Here is a 16,743-nt window from a genome sequence, read left to right as displayed (position 1 = left end):
GAATTACTGTTCATTTTGCTACTCCATTATCCACTATACTAGTTAATAATAAAGTGTTTCTTAATAAGCGATACGTTTATATTGAAATAATGTGTAGTTAGAGATTTGTGTTTCTTTACATATTAATGAGTTCTCCCAATGAGTTCCACACAATAATGTAAAGATATTCTAAACTGATTATGCAAAAAAAACAACACTGGCATCGGATCGGGATCGATCAATACTGAAATTACAGATATCGGATCGGAAGAGAAAAAAGTGGTATCAGTGCATCCCTAGTAAAAAAGTATGCCCTTTTCCATCGCTAGTGTAATATTTATTTTTCATAAAAAGTATTTCCTTTACTATTGCTGGAGCATTATAAACTTTTCATAAAAAATGTGTCCTTTACTGTCGCCAGTGCAGTACAGATTTTCATAAAACTTATATCGTTTGCTAGGGAACTACTAACTTTTTGTAAAAAGCATGTCCTTTATCCTCGCCAGAGCAATATGGCCTTTATGCCAAAATATATTCTTTCCCATCATCAGTGCAGGAGGTTTTATTAAATGACTGTCAGTGCAGCTCAGAATGTTCATGAAAAGCACAAGTTTTTGTATTTAGTATGCGAATTGAGAATCTGACTGGTACTCAAATTAAAGGTTCATATGGTTTAGAACATGCCACTAGGATAAATGTGCACATATTTTTGCTACAAATATTAATACAATATAAATTAATATGATATAAATCATTCCATATAAACCCCAAATATTCTGCTTCCAATAGCAATAATCAAAAAAGTAATCTATTACTAACATGATATGTATTACAATAGTCATAATTAGACTAAGAAAAAGTGTTCTTACCGTGCAACATGGTTGATAACAGGTGAGAAGTATGTTGGTCCATACAACCGCACAGACTTCAGGCTCTGATAATAGGCCTGTAGAACTCCATCTATACCACTGCAGTATGGGTTATCAGGGTTTCCATTCTGCACATAAAAATATACTCACATATTAACAGTGTAAATAATACATAAACATAGTATACAGTAAATGGTTGAATACTTCAATTAGAATGCTAAACCAACAGGATGCTTTTAAATAAAACACAACTTTGAGACATCCTCATCTGCTATGTTTGCAGAGAGCAATCTAGATGATTAATGAGACAAGAAAAAAGTTTGACAATAACAACAAACAGCAGTATAAAGTTTGTGATGTGGGCATGTGATCATTTTCCAGAAAGCTTGTGCAGTCTGTAAGACGCATGTTTAAAGGACGCTATTCACTCCAGTAAAGCTTTTATGCTCTGCTGAATGCATATGGTGTCTCCCGCATTCTGCCCTGCAGAGGTGTGTGTATGCGTGTGTATTTAGCTCAGTGAGGGCAGCTGCAGTCGCAGACAGTACATCTGTTTAGGGCAATAAGAAGAATCTGTCCCACTGTATTTGGGATTATGGGATATATAGTCTTTGTGGATGTGGATTAGGGGGAAAAAAAAAACAATTTAAGCAAAGAAATTCAGTCTTTAAACATGAGACAGCTGTGGGCAATCTCCATTTGCTAATGTCTACCATTCTCTTTCAACCGCCTTTATTAATTTTTTCATACATATTTATCAGTTATCACCCCTCCCGAGCTCAATTCCTGACTGGGTTACCAGTGCAGCAGTTCACTATGGGCATTTTGTGGCTTTTGGTTCATGCCTGATAGCTTTAAGGCTAACAGATATATGCTAGTACACCCCTAAATGTTGACAAACATTGCATTAGAGTTTAGCTGGTTAGCAAAAAGGCACTCTAAAATACCTGGAGAAAGCTATGCGTTAGCATTCCCAATCATTTGAATGGAATCTGCTCGGCCATGCTATGTGTGTGTGTGTGTGTGTGTGTGTGTGTGTGTATGTGACACAACAGAGCATCGCTGGAAGTATGCGACATGGATGCTGCCACCTTTGCCCATGAGTGCTCAGTTACACGGCTATTTTTTAAAGGCTTTCAATGGAAAAGCAGGAAAATCCAGACCCATGGATTAGCATTAACCCCTGCTAGCAGAAGTTGTAACTATGCCACCGACACCAAAAAGCATCTTCCTCTATTGACGGTCATTCAAAAATAGCCACGTGTATGGACAAAACAATGTTTTTGCAAGCAACGTATAAATCACAATTATTTTATTATTTTGTAATATATGTTTAAGGTCTTTCAGTGTGGGCTCTAAGGGTCCTACTGGAAAACAGCTAAAGAGGTGAAGCTGAAGGAACTAGAGCTGGAGCAGTAAAGCCAATCCAGTTAGTTCTGCCAGATGTGTCCAGCTTTGGGTTCGAGCTTGGCATGGGCCGGTTGAACCCTATTACCAACATACCAATAGTGCTCACCATAAATGGTAAATCTAAATGGTCGGCACTCATATATTTCCTTTTTAACCTTAGCAGTATTCAAAGTGCTTTACACTGTGACTCATTCACCCACCATCATTTACACTCACACACCAATGATGGCATAGCTACCATGCAAGGTGCTAGCCTGCCATTGGGAGCAACTTGGGGTTCAGTGTCTTGCTCAAGGATACTTCGGCATGTGGAGTCATGCAGGCCGGGAATCGAACCGCCAACCTTGCGATTAGTGGCCGATCCGCTCTACCACCTGAGCCACAACCGCCCCATACTAAACTGCTCTGCAAAAGCAAAACTTGCAGTAACTACACTAACTAACTAAACTAAAATTGTGAAAATCAAGCCTCTTATGATCTCGGGACAGACGAATTTGGTTCAAATATGCTCAGATTCAGGGAAATAAGTATGTTACTATATTATAATCTACATTTAGCAGGACAATCAAAAAACTTTGAAGCCAATTTTCTCTGCTTTAGTCTTGGATTAGTTACTGTGTTTTGCCTTTGTAGGGCAGCGCAGCCCTGTGTTTCTCATTTCTGCTCCTTAGGGCCCCCCAGCATTGCACAGTTTGGATGTCTGTATTCCATAACCTGATTTAACTCATCAGCTCATTAGCAGAGACACCATGACCTGAATTATGTTTGTCAGAGTAGTGAGACACTGAAAATGTGCATCGCTGTGAGGTCCTCAGGAACAGACTGGGTGAGATAACATGTACAACAAAAGGCTGATAACTATCAAGTATCTGCTTATTATAACCATCTAACAATGCAAGATAACGGCATAATATATTGAAATTATTGGGGTTTTCTGCTTCTCCGTTTGGATGTCAAGATGAAAACAGTAATGCAAAAGACATGCATCCATTGAATAATCTGACAGAACACTGATAAAGGTCAGCAAAAATCTAGGAGTGTCGACCATTTACTGGTAAAAGAACACCGTTTAAGGTGTTTACATGATGGTACAGGTTGTTTGTTGTCGGCTTATGAAGCATAATCGGTGCAATACATAAGTGGACTCTGAATCCTCAAAAAATAATGTGATGTTTGATATCAAAATGCATGAATATAATCTGCGAACAATTACTTAATAAATGCAGTCTTTTCATGACATAATCAAAAGAAGTTCCTCACCAGGGGAAATTCATGAGACACACGGCCATCAGGCGGCAGTTTTGCGCCGAAGCCCAGTGCAGGGAAGAGTTTATCACTGTCATAGTCCTGAATAATTTCGCCCACAGCTCTGAGGGCCAGCGCATACGCGTTCAGATGATACGGGCTCATGTAGTGCAGAGAGGTGGGCTGGGATGGGTTACCTGCCAGAAATAAATCAAATCAGTTCAGTTCTTTGAATTCATCCCTGTAACATTCAACTCCAAAACAATGAACAATTGGGTTGGCACAAACTACATTTTGAAAGGGCATAAAAAATGTCATGGGTCATTTTCAACCCTGTAACATTCAACCACAAAACATACTAAATGTTACTGGGCTGGCTTTGGCACAAAACATGTTTTGAAATGGCATAAAAAAAGCCATAGGCCATCTTCAACCCTGGAACATTCAACTGCAAACCATACCAAATGTTATAGGGACAAAACATGTTTTGAAAAGGCACAAAAATGTCATAGGTCACCTTCAACCCAATAACATTAAACCACAAAGCATACTAAATGTTACCGGTTTGATATGGGGTTGATTGTTATGGGGATGAAGTTGACCCTTGACATTTTCATTGTGCCTTTCAAAGCGTGTTTTGTGTTGGGCTGGCTTGGCAAAGACATCTTCAATCATGTAACACTTAACCCTAAAACTAGGGATGCACCATTCCAATACTGACATTTTTAATCAGATTGAGTATCGGACTGATGAGCCCGATCCAATACAGATATAGCATGTTAGTCATGGTTGTTACAGTCAAGCTCAAAAAATGGCATAAAAGCACCATTAAAGTTGTCAATATGTCTCGTGCATATTATTTTAAGTCTCTTGAGGTTATACGATAGCTTTGTGAATCTCAAAAGGCTGTGAATAATAAATAAATACAGTGGATACTCTGCATGCGCAGTGTGCTTCTGTAAATGAGCGATGCTCTGTTGTGTCACACACACACACACACACATAGCATGGACAGGCTGATGATATGATACTGTTTTCAGCTCACACAGCGGCACACAATATACTTTGTATAATATACTTTGAGAGCGGACCCGGAGAAGCAATTCACCAGCTCTTGAATGAAAAGTATATTAAACTACAGTGAACTAGCCCACACACAGACACTGTATGGTTAACGTGTTCCTGGAATGTTCTTTCAAAATAAAAGCCCCAGGGTATTACATTTATGAAATTACAACTGAAATACATAACTATTGTATAAGAGAAAATATCAAATGTATTATTGTTATTGTTATTATTATGAAATTAAAATAATGTTTAAGTAATAACTGTGTGATTAAAAGGTTGACCAATACCCAATTACAACTTAATTGAACAAAAATAAAGTTACGAATCAACTTAAGTCTAGATACAAGTTGAAAACATGTGTAAAGAGAACTGGCTTCATTATTACTGAAAACTTTCATTAGAATTACTGTTAATTTTGCTTCTGCATTATCCAATAAGTATTTTAAAAATAAAATTTGTGTTTATAGGCTACACATATTTGTTATGAATCTTTATTTATTTTTTGCTTTATCTATTTAGTAATTTTGTAAATCTAATTTTGTAGTGCAGTTGAAAGTTTGTGTATCTTTATATATATATATTGTTAGGAATGAGGCAGCGAGGAGAGAGGATCTAAATGCAGGCTTCTTTATTATTAACAAAATACAAAACAAACACAAAGGAAAAACCCTCGATGGGGAAACAAACATAAACTAAGAACTCAGGCAGGGAAACACAGATCAGGCTTGACAACATTCAACGAACGACAAGGAGTGAACAAAAAGCAGGGCTTAAATAACCAGGGAGTGATGACTGAATTAGACACGGGTGAGAACAATGAACAAAATGGCAGTGGTGATGGCAGGTGGATTCTGGGAAGCGTAGTACATTTAACAATGACAAGTGAAACCCAGGGCAGATAACAAGGGAATCGTGACATATATATATACTGTATATAAATTATTACTCCCAATCAATTCCATACAGTGAGGTATAGCTATTCTAACCTGATTAAGAAAGAAAGAAAGAAAAAGAGAAAATAAACAAGAGCGCTAGTATCGGATCGGTATCGATGGATGCTGATATTTACTGCAAACCTTTATAATGAAAAAATATATCCTGAAAGTGCCCTTTTATTTTTTGTATAAAAATAGGAATCCATTTTTAAATTAAAAATGGATTCCTATTAATATATAAAAGGAGAGAGACTGAAAAATATACATACATGTAGATAAAACAGCACATTATAATCACACGCAACTGCTTGAACCGCATTATATGTAGAGTAAACTTTCAGTAAGGCAAACTCACCATTTGATGCTGTGAAATCGATCGCCACTGTGAAGTTAATTTGTGTGCTGAAAGAGCAAAAACAGTAAAATGAGCACATAAGTGAGTCAGCTTCTGAACATAAACTATACAATGCTCATGAAAGCACAATGAAGCCCCAGCGAGCTGCAGTGAGCTGACTCTGTGAAACTGTGTCTCAGCTCAATTTAATCTGTGGGCCGAAATGAAGGAAATTCATCCTAAAAGCATCTTTTCCTGAAGCTAATATTCTCACTGCAGTGACCTGGTTTTCCTATTCAGCAGAACACACATTTAGAGAGTATCATTAACTGTCTGTCTGTAAGAATGTTCTGCTGTCGTCGTTTTGTGGATTCTAACAATTATTTCCTGATATTTGCAGTGATTGGAGGCCAGGTCAATTGCCTGGGGTCTCTGTGTCTCTCAGAATAGAGTGGGCTATTTATATCTCAGTTTATTATTGCATCATAATGCAGAGTGTCCCCATCTCTGTGTGTGAGTGTGCATGTGTGGAGGAGAGAGGAAGGAAGGGGGAATTATTAATGACTGGTAAGGCACAGCAATGTGCTTCCTATCACAGTAGATGAGCTGGAGTATGTTCAGAATAGTACACTCCCATACTATTCGTATTATTATTATTATTATTTTGCAGTATGCTCAATGAACTTTGCAGAGTATGATAATTTTATGTATACATAGAATACTTGGATGACCTACTACATTTGCTAAAATTATTATAAATAAACACAATTTGTAACATCTCCTTTAGTGGTTGACTGGTTTTAATGGCAAATGCTGATGTGATGGATGACCAAAGAACTTAAGATATATAAAAAAACAGTTTAATGATAGCATATAAGATAAGAAAAATTACTTGTTTAAATGACAACTTATTTCACTCAATACTGTTGCAAATATTTTAAACGTCAAAATGTTTTTTAGACTGCCAAAATGTTAGACATTTTACACAAATTTTGGTAAAAATGAAAATTAACTGCAAAATTTTATTTCAGAGATGATAACTAGATGACACTCAATATACTAAACATGCGGGGCTGGACTGGTAATCTGGCACACCGGGCATTTTCCTGGTGGGCCGACGCACTTTGGGGCTGATCAGTGACGGACTGGTCAGCTGGCGAACTGAGCCGGAATGTGCCGAATGGCCGCGAAAAGCTCAAATGAGACGCCGCGTTATGCAGAACGGACTGTTATTGCCGCGATATGCTGAAAATAACAGCGAACACCCCCCACAACCGCAAACAAATGTATAAATGCTCACCCTCCTTTGATGTAGTCCAGGAATGTGACCTCCACATCAATGAAGCAGGAAAGCAGAGTGACCTGTTGACATAAAGGTTTGGTAACACTTCCTATTTACAGTCCTAAAGGGCATCATCACACTTTCAATAAGCAATGCATACTTAAATCATAAATGTCATATCAATATTCATGCCCGGGGTGATGATGCGGCACTGGTACAGACTAGCGATGAGCCACATCAGTGCTTATGAATATTTATATGCACAGCTTATGGACGCATTGTGCATTGCTTATGAAGATATAATGTAGGACCTTCAATAAGAAGTATTATCAATGAGGATGTTTGTTTGTTATAACATATACTGTGTGTACTGCTGTTTGAACTTGTTTTCTGAATTGAGCAATGATATCTGTTGAAGAATGCACTCACAGTTCCTGAGTTCAGATATTTCTTCTTCTTTCTCTTTTTCTTGGGGTTCAGCACCTGCATTAAATCAGTAGTGTCAGACACAGTTGCTGAAACATAAATGACAACACTCAAAAATGGAAAGTGGTGAATAAAGCATAACAGTTGGGTTCTGGAAGGAAAATCACATTCATTTTCTCCATAGAGAAACTGATTTCAAGTGATATTATTTAAAGTAAGGCTGTCAATTGAATACATTAATTCAGTGTAAATAATTATAAAAAGAAATACACATCACCAGGTGGCAGGTTTAGTTGTACAGGTAACAAACTGACAGCTGTTCGAAGACGACTAGATGAAGAAGAGTGCTGAGGTCTTTACATGTGTTTCTTAATGTTTCAAACTGCATTTATCTTGACACAGTGTCCTAAAAATGCACTGTTTATGGCTAATGATGCTGAAAACCAATGAAACACAATGCAACCACAGTGAGACGCTCCAAAAGTGTCTACATGAGGTATGTGTACTGACGGAATACCAGAACGCACCCTATGAGAACAGTTCAACTAGGCTTATTTTGAATGATATGGAAATAAATCAAACAATATATTGGCTTCTAAACCCACTTTATATTGTCTAATACATTTTTATTGTCTGCCACAACAATGCAATGTCTCTGAATTCAATATTTTCATTATTCAAATGAATAAATCAGCATTTGATGTAATTCGTAGATTACCAGTTTTAATCTATTCACAGCCCTAGTTTAAATCTTCCTACAAAGACCTACCATGAGTTCAGAGATTTTTAAGCATATATATTTGCTTCTTTAGAAGTCAATTTGATTTCAACATCATTTTCTTAAAAACCTTGTATAAATTTCCAAATTTCTGGTTAAAAACTACACAACCCGTAATCCTGAACTGAAATCCACCAATCAGAAAAGTCGATGTTACTATGGAAATGGGAAATTCAGGCAGTATCCCTATACTCTAAGACTGCTTAAATACTATATGTATATGTATATCTGAACATTTTTAAAATATATTGTTGTGAGTCTAATAATCATTGACTATGAATCAATAGTTGTACATATCAGAGCCCTTCTACCAAGGGGAGCCTACAAGGTTAGCCAAGCAATGCATAACATGGTGGTCCCATAGACATTCTATGGGTGTATGGGTGGTACACTGGTGGTACACACAGAGTTTACTATGATAAAATTGCTGTTTTATAAGAGAAGACACTGACAAATTTGCGACAGGTAGGTGTCAGTTTATGGGTCTCCCCACTCATTTGTATGGTATCCGTAAAATGACTTACTGTCAAAACACGCTAGTTGACTGTTCTAGTTGACACTTTCTCCAATGTTAAAAACCGTGGAGGTTGTTATCTCAGTATGGAAGATCTCTGCATTATACCGTTGTTTCACATTTGATTACGTCATTCACAATGCATCATGGAGAATGTTTAACTTATGTCATCCAAATGAACTCCACTGCATGATTTACATGAAGTATGCTAACTATGCTAACTGCTATGCTATGGTTCCAACTCAACTATATTTTAATATAAACATTACACCAATACTAACCACTGCAATAGTTAAAGCACACTTTTACCCTGTGACACAGGTGAATATGAGATTGTGTGGTGTTGAACAGTAGTAAAGAGTTTCTGGAGAGAGCTGGTGGATATGGCTTGTGCTGAAGGACTAGATTATCAGACACTATTGGTGGAGATGTTCTTGTGCAGCAGCTGGAGGAATTGGTCTCTTGATAAGAGCTCTTATGGGTCAGAGTTAAACAGTGAGGTGGAGCTCAAAAAGAAGATGAAAAATGAAGATGAAATTTCACTGTGCAGCCAGAAACATTTTACAGAAGTCTTCAAACCGGACTTCGGGATAAAATGTGTGAATAAAAACATATGCAAAAGTTCCACTGACCACTGATCCTCTGTCTCTCCATCTTCACTAAATCACCTCATTTCTTGCGACATTAACTACACATTCGTGAAGTTGTCTGCAGGAAATCTGTGATATTTAAGGCAATCATTTATGTGTTTGAGTATGTGTGTGTGAAAAATAGATGAGGAAAAATGCAAGTGGCTCACCTCCCACACAGTGAACTGCGAGTGCCCTTTAGACAGCTCCCTATAGCTCGTTCTGAACTCCCCAATGTAGTCATGACTAAAAACATACATATACAGTCTTTTACAGTATCTTCATGTGTCTTATAAGCAGTATGTGAAGAACATGACCATCTTTCTTACCCTCCATCTCTGTCCCAGTCATACACCTCAATTTTTATTGCTCTGTAAAAAGACAATTGAATATATTAAAGCATGTGGTGTTCAACTGGTCATTCTATGAAACAGGAGCTTTGTCAAGGTTTTCAACATTGTTTAAAGAATGTCTTTAAGTGTTAAAGATAACATGAGAAAACTTGACAAATGCTGTTTTCTTTCCTGTGTTAATATATTTCCTGTTGAAACAGGAAGCTGGGGCAGGACATACCAATTCAACATCATTTTCAGTCACTTTGAAGCTTGGAGGTCTTGTTTTTGACCCACCTGTCATAATCCCCATTACACAGCGCTCTGACCGGGATCTTGAATGCTTGCCACACCGGATCCAGTGTGTTCTTTACCACCTCAGTCTTATGACAGATGGTGAATCTGATGAACAGGACCCAACAGAAAATATCAAAGATGAGAAAACAGAATAGAGGTGAGAGAGAGTTATTGAGAAGGGGCCATGTAGAGGAAGTCAAATAGTGCAAGAATCACTTACTAGGAGTCAAAGAGCATCATAAAAGACCAAGACAAGATTCAAAGACAATGGCATTGTTCCAAAATCTAGTGAGCTGCTGACTAGCTTTCTGAAATAGAATCTGATATGAAAAACTCTACATAGGGAGCAACTAACTCCACATGCCAAATGTACTCATGTGAAGTGCACAGGAGACTCAACTCACAACTGATTCCCCAAGTCTTTTTAGCAAATCAGGTCACATGGCGGCCATCTTTGGAATGCTTTCGGGCAGGGTGGGCAGCTATTTTTCTATCTAAATGGGTGGCATACATGTGCAGCTCCTATCTACTTGAAAATCTCCAAAACGGCTGGACAAGAATATGTGAAATGAAAATATTTCAAATCAGCAGAAACTCTCTCTTGTTTCAGAATATCATTTGACGTTAGCATGTTGCTAAGCTAATTCTGCAGCACTCTATAATGCATAAAAAATAGTACACACAATTATTGGTTAATATAGTAAATTTTCTTTAGATATTTGTATATTCTTTTGGGATTTACTGAATTATATTTATTTTCTGCATTTCTCTCGCTTCATCCACCATCTGGTATAACCTTCTCCGAGAAGATGCGATAGCTATGCGGTATACGTAAACCTCACTCGCCTGGCCTCAAGAGGCACACTAGTGACTGACGCCAAGGGCTGTAGACTTTAACCTTCTCATTAGTATGCCTGCCTCCCATGCCGGAGACGCTGGTTCGAATCCTGCTCAGAGAGAGTTGAGCAGGACCGGTCACACAATGTTGCCTTAGAATTTGGACAAAAGATAGTATCTTACACTGTATTCTAAAACATGTTTTATGAGGTAACCTAAAAATGTGCAACATGTGGTAACACCTAAATTAAATGGTTTTATTCAATTAAAAAAGATATATTTTGACAAAATGTACCTGGCAAATTAGGTTACACCAATGAAACAAAGTAGAAATAGATCTTTGAGTTAACAATAGCAGTTTTCCACTTTTTTTCAGTGTAGAAGAAAGCACATTTATGCACCTTATGCAGCCTACATTTTAAAACACCCATTATGTCTGAAGCACACAATGATGCCATAGAACGCTACCGTACATAAGCAGCAGCTCACTAGTCTTTGAAAAATAGCTAATTACAACGAGGAAGTATCAGATCTGATGTAAAGCATGACCACATCATTTTGTAGTACTAATATAAAGTCCTAATATACAGAAATTAGATTGCACATCTTTTGTTCCAGTGTGCATATTTTGTGCCTAGTCTACTGGTTCATCTGTGTGTATTTTACTGTTGCTGCTGGCGCCTAGCTCGAGTCTGTGTTTGTAGCCTGCTGGCTTTTTTATCATCACTCCTTTACATCTGCCATTTTTTCCCCCGCATTATTCTCTTATCGTGATTCAACTGTGTGGATTTTCCACGGGCATCTACTTTCTAATTTATTGCGATTAAACTGTGTGCATTTTTCAGTGCACAGCCGTTTTTCTCCTCTGTGTTACATGGAATACACTATGAAACACAATATTTGTTCCTGGGTTGTAAGTGTTATTTCCTAGTTGCTTATGCCTCAAAAGTATAGAAAATGGCTATTATTCCCCACAAATTTTGCTTTTGTGACCAGGACAGTGATATTATGAAATGTACCTATTTCCAATGAGAAATACCTATATCCTATTTGTTCACATAAGTCACAAAAAACAACAACATCTGAATCTGAAGATATCGAAAAGTAAGTATTATAGAATAGAAGATATCGAAAAAAGATTTAGAAGTGAGTAGTTTTTCAAGATTGACGATTATACTGTAAATCTCTTTCACGAATCAGCCCCCAAATGTAGTCTCCCATCATGTTCTAGTTATACTGTCCTTGGTAGCGGTGTTCAATGTCCAGTATATCATGGTGGAGGCGCTCGCCTTGCTCCTCCGAGTACACTCCCATGTTCTCCTTGAATTTATCAAGATGAGCATCAAGGATATGCACTCTGAGGGACATCCTACAGCCCATTGTGCTGTAGTTCTTCACCAGAGTCTCAACCAGCTCCACATAGTTTTCGGCCTTGTGATTGCCCAGGAAGCCTCGAACCACTGTGACAAAGCTGTTCCAAGCCACTTTCTATTTACTAGCGATCTTCTTGGGGAATTCATTGCACTCCAGGATCTTCTGTATCTGTGGTCTGACGAAGACACCGGCTTTGACCTTTGCCTCAGACAGCTTAGGGAAGAAGTCTTGAAGGTACTTGAAGGCTGCCGACTCCTTATCTAGAGCTCTGAAAAATTGTTTCATATGGCCCAATTCGATGTGCAGTGTTGGCATCAGCACCTTCCGGGGGTCCACCAGTGTCTCCCACTTAACGTTGTTCCTCCCCACAGAGAACTCAGTCCGCTGTGGCCAGTCCTGCCTGTTGTAGTACACCTTGGTGTCCCTGCTCTCCCAAAGGCAAAGATAGCAGGCAACTTGGTAAAACCACCTTGGAGACACATCAGGAATGCCACAATTTTGAAGTATTCTATGATAGGACGCAATACTCATCATACTTCAAGGCATCCAGCACCCTCTTTGAGGTGCACCGAGTGAGCCAGGGGTAGAGGGTAAATGGTCTGCACTTATATAGCGCCTTTTTAAGCCTTAACGATATTCAAAGCGCTTTACACTGCATCACACACACACACACACACACACACACACACACACACACACACACATGTTGTGTTTCCATGTTTTATGGGGACTTTCCATAGACATAATGGTTTTTATACTGTACAAACTTTATATTCTATCCCCTAAACCTAACCCTACCCCTAAACCTAACCCTCACAGAAAACATTCTGCATTTTTACATTTTCAAAAAACATAATTTAGTATGATTTACAAGCTGTTTTCCTCATGGGGACCGACAAAATGTCCCCACAAGGTCAAAAATTTCGGGTTTTACTATCCTTATGGGGACATTTGGTCCCCACAAAGTGATAAATACACGCTCACACACACACACACACACACACACACACACACACACACACACACACACACACACACACACACACACACACACACACATGTTGTGTTTCCATGTTTTATGGGGACTTTCCATAGACATAATGGTTTTTATACTGTACAAACTATATATTCTATCCCATGACCCTAACCCTACCCCTAAACCTAACCATCACAGAAAACTTTCTGCATTTTTAGATTTTCAAAAAACATAATTTAGTATGATTTATAAACTATTTTCCTCATGGGGACTGACAAAATGTCCCCAGAAGGTCAAACATTTCAGGTTTTACTATCCTTATAGGGACATTTGGTCCCCACAAAGTGATAAATACACACACACACACACGAGCGGCTATGTAAGGTGCTAGCCTGCCATTGAGAGCAACTTGGGGAACTTGGGGCTCAGTGTCTTGCCCTGTGATTAGTGGCCAACCCACTCTACCAACTGAGCCACAGCCGCCCTGATTTGCTTAAAAGACTTGGAATCAGTGAGTTGAGCCGAAGAGACAAGTACTTGTTACTATTATGGAGCAGTATGGCAAAGTTACATCAGATACTGTAATATTCTCTGGCCCCCTCCCTGCTCATCATGGTGATGAGGTTTATAGTAGATTAGTGTCACTGAATGGCTGGATGTCTGAGTGGTGTCTGTAGAATAGAATAGGATTTATAGACAATTGGAAGAGTTTTTGGGGTAGACATGACCTGCTAAATAGAGATGGATCCCATCCCTCCAGGGAAGGTGCCACTCTCCTCTCTAGTAATTTGGCTCATAGTCTTAATAATGATAGTATTTGACTAACTGGGGCCCAGGTCAGGAAGCAGACAAACTGGTTAATCAGAACATTTGCTTACTGCCTTGAGACATCACACAGGTCACATAAACTACAACACAGAGACTGTATCACCTAGATATCACATATAGACTGTGTCTGTTCCAAGAACTACCAAACACAAAACTCTCACTAAATCATTTAGAAAAATTAAGGTCAAATTGAACAAAACAAAATATTTAAGATACATATCATATGTAGGTAAGGCTACTAAACATTAGATCGCTTTCTACCACAGCACTAATTTTAAATGAAATTATTACAGATCATAATTTGGATGTGCTCTGTTTTACTGAAACCTTGATTAAACTGGATGAATATATTAATTTAAATGATTTTACTCCCCCAGTTTATCATCTGAAGGGTCGAGGAGGAGGTGTTGCTACAGTTTAAAGTGATGTTTTTGGTTTTACTCTGAGGACAAGATATCAATTTAAGTCTTTTGAACTAATAATGCTTAATGTGACACTGTCAGATATAAATAAAAAATCTCTGTTGTCTTTTATCCTTGTTACAGTATATAGATCACCCGGGCCGTTTTCTGATTTCCTTGGTGAATTTGAAAATGTATTATCAGATATTGTAGTTACTGTAGATAGAGCTTTAATTGTTGGTGACTTCAACATTCACTAAGATAATGAAAATGACACATTGGGATTAACATTTATCAACTCTCTTGGAGTCAGACAAAATGTAACAGGACCATCCCATCGCCATAATCATATGCTAGATTTATTTCTGTCATATGGAGTTGATGTTGATAACATAGAAATTCTGCAACAGAGCAATGACAGAAAAAGAAAATATAAATCCAGTCTTCTCTAGCATTCTCGATAATGTCACCCCCCTTCGATTAAAGAAAATTATATAAAACTTATATAACAATGATCACACACTTGGAAAATGTAGCGCAAGTGGAAGAACACAAAATTAGAGGTATTTCGTGGTGCATGGAAGGATAGTGTCTGTAGCTACAGACCGGCACTACAAGCTGCCAGGTCATCATATTTGAGCAGACTCATAGAAAATAACCACAACAATCCTAGGTGTTTATTCAGTACTGTGGCTAAATTGGTTAGGAATAAAGCCTCAACAGAACCAGATATTCCATCGCAGCACAAAAGTAATGACTTCATGAATTTAATAAAATTTAAATAATCAGAAATAAAATTGGAATTATGCAATCATCTGTCACAGTACATCAGAAAACAGTGTCTCATAATTTTCCTCACATGCAACTTCAATCCTTCGATGTCATAGGTCATGAAGAGCTAACAAAACTTTTCGAAAGCCACAACATGTATGTAAGATCCAATACCAACCAAGCTCTTAAAAGAGGTATTCCCTGTAATTTCATAACCTCTTCTTAATGTTATTAACTCCTCGCTATCCTTAGGACATGTCCCAAGAAACATTAAAATGGCAGTTATCAAATCGCTTATTAAGAAGCCACAACTCGATTCTGGAGAACTGGCTAATTTTTGACAGATTTCAAATCTCCCATTTATGTTAAAAATACTAGTAAAGGTAGTATTCTCCCAAATATGTTAATTTCTACAGAGAAATAGTATATATTAACAATTTCTATCAGTATTTAAGCCCTATCATATTACAGAGAGTGCACTTATCAGAGTTACAAATGACTTGCTCTTATCATCTGATCACAGCTGCATTTCACTTCTAGTGCTTTTAGATCTTAGTGCTGCATTCAACATGATAGATCACAACATTCTCTTGAATAGGCTAGAGAAATATGTTGGCATTTGTGGAGATGCATTAGCATGGTTTAGGTCCTATTTAGCAGACCGCTCCCACTTTGTCTTTGTAAATGAGGAATTGTCAAACCAAACAAAAGTAAAGTAATTTCTATTTGTTTCCCTGTCACAACCTCGGGACTCCTTTCCTGAGGTCACCAGAACCAGCAGGATCCAACTCCATTTCTGCATCATGTTGGACTCCACTGCTACGTGTCTCTCAGTGATGATGACTAAATGCAGCCGGTGCCAGCCAAACATCTAACTTGGGATACTTCATATGCCACAGGCCTGAACCTTGGATTTAGGATAGACCTCACCGAAATGACCAGTCGGTTGAACTGCGATGCACCTCACTGATCTCTGCCTGAATCACCTTGGTCTAATGATGGACTACACTCTTGAAAGGAATAGACTCAATTAATTGCCATTCATCAGCCAACTAACAAAGGACAATTGCATCTATGTGAACTTCTGCCATTAATCCAGGATTAACTTCAAAGACATTAGTCATTAATCTTACAGTTCAAACAAAATCAGTGTTTAATCACTGACCCTTAACACTTACTTAGTTTAATCATTTTAAACCATGACCTGCACTTCACAAACTAATATTGGCATTATATTCATGATGTTAATCAGAGGGGAACTGGCCCCCACAGTGAGTCTGGTTCTCCCAAGTCGATTTTTGTCCATTAATCTTATTTTATAAGATTTTATGGAGTTTTGTGTTCCATGACGCAGTCGCCTTCGGCTTACTCACTGGGGTTATAAATACAATTATTACTGAATTACTTATTTTTAAACACAATTCATAATCGTATTTAATCATACTACTCAATGATCAC

At 38.0% G+C, this 16,743-nt stretch overlaps 1 pseudogene; it reads right to left on the bottom strand.

Annotated features, from left to right (window-relative positions):
- The window catches only part of LOC127640727 (copine-8-like), a 77,055-nt pseudogene that overhangs the window by 19,048 nt on the left and 41,264 nt on the right, over positions 1-16,743 (bottom strand).

This window comes from Xyrauchen texanus, chromosome 49 (genome assembly GCF_025860055.1).
Source record: "Xyrauchen texanus isolate HMW12.3.18 chromosome 49, RBS_HiC_50CHRs, whole genome shotgun sequence".
NCBI classification, from domain to species: Eukaryota; Metazoa; Chordata; class Actinopteri; order Cypriniformes; family Catostomidae; genus Xyrauchen; species Xyrauchen texanus.
The sequence above is the reverse complement of the archived record's forward strand: the minus strand, read 5'-3'. Positions and strand labels throughout refer to the sequence as shown.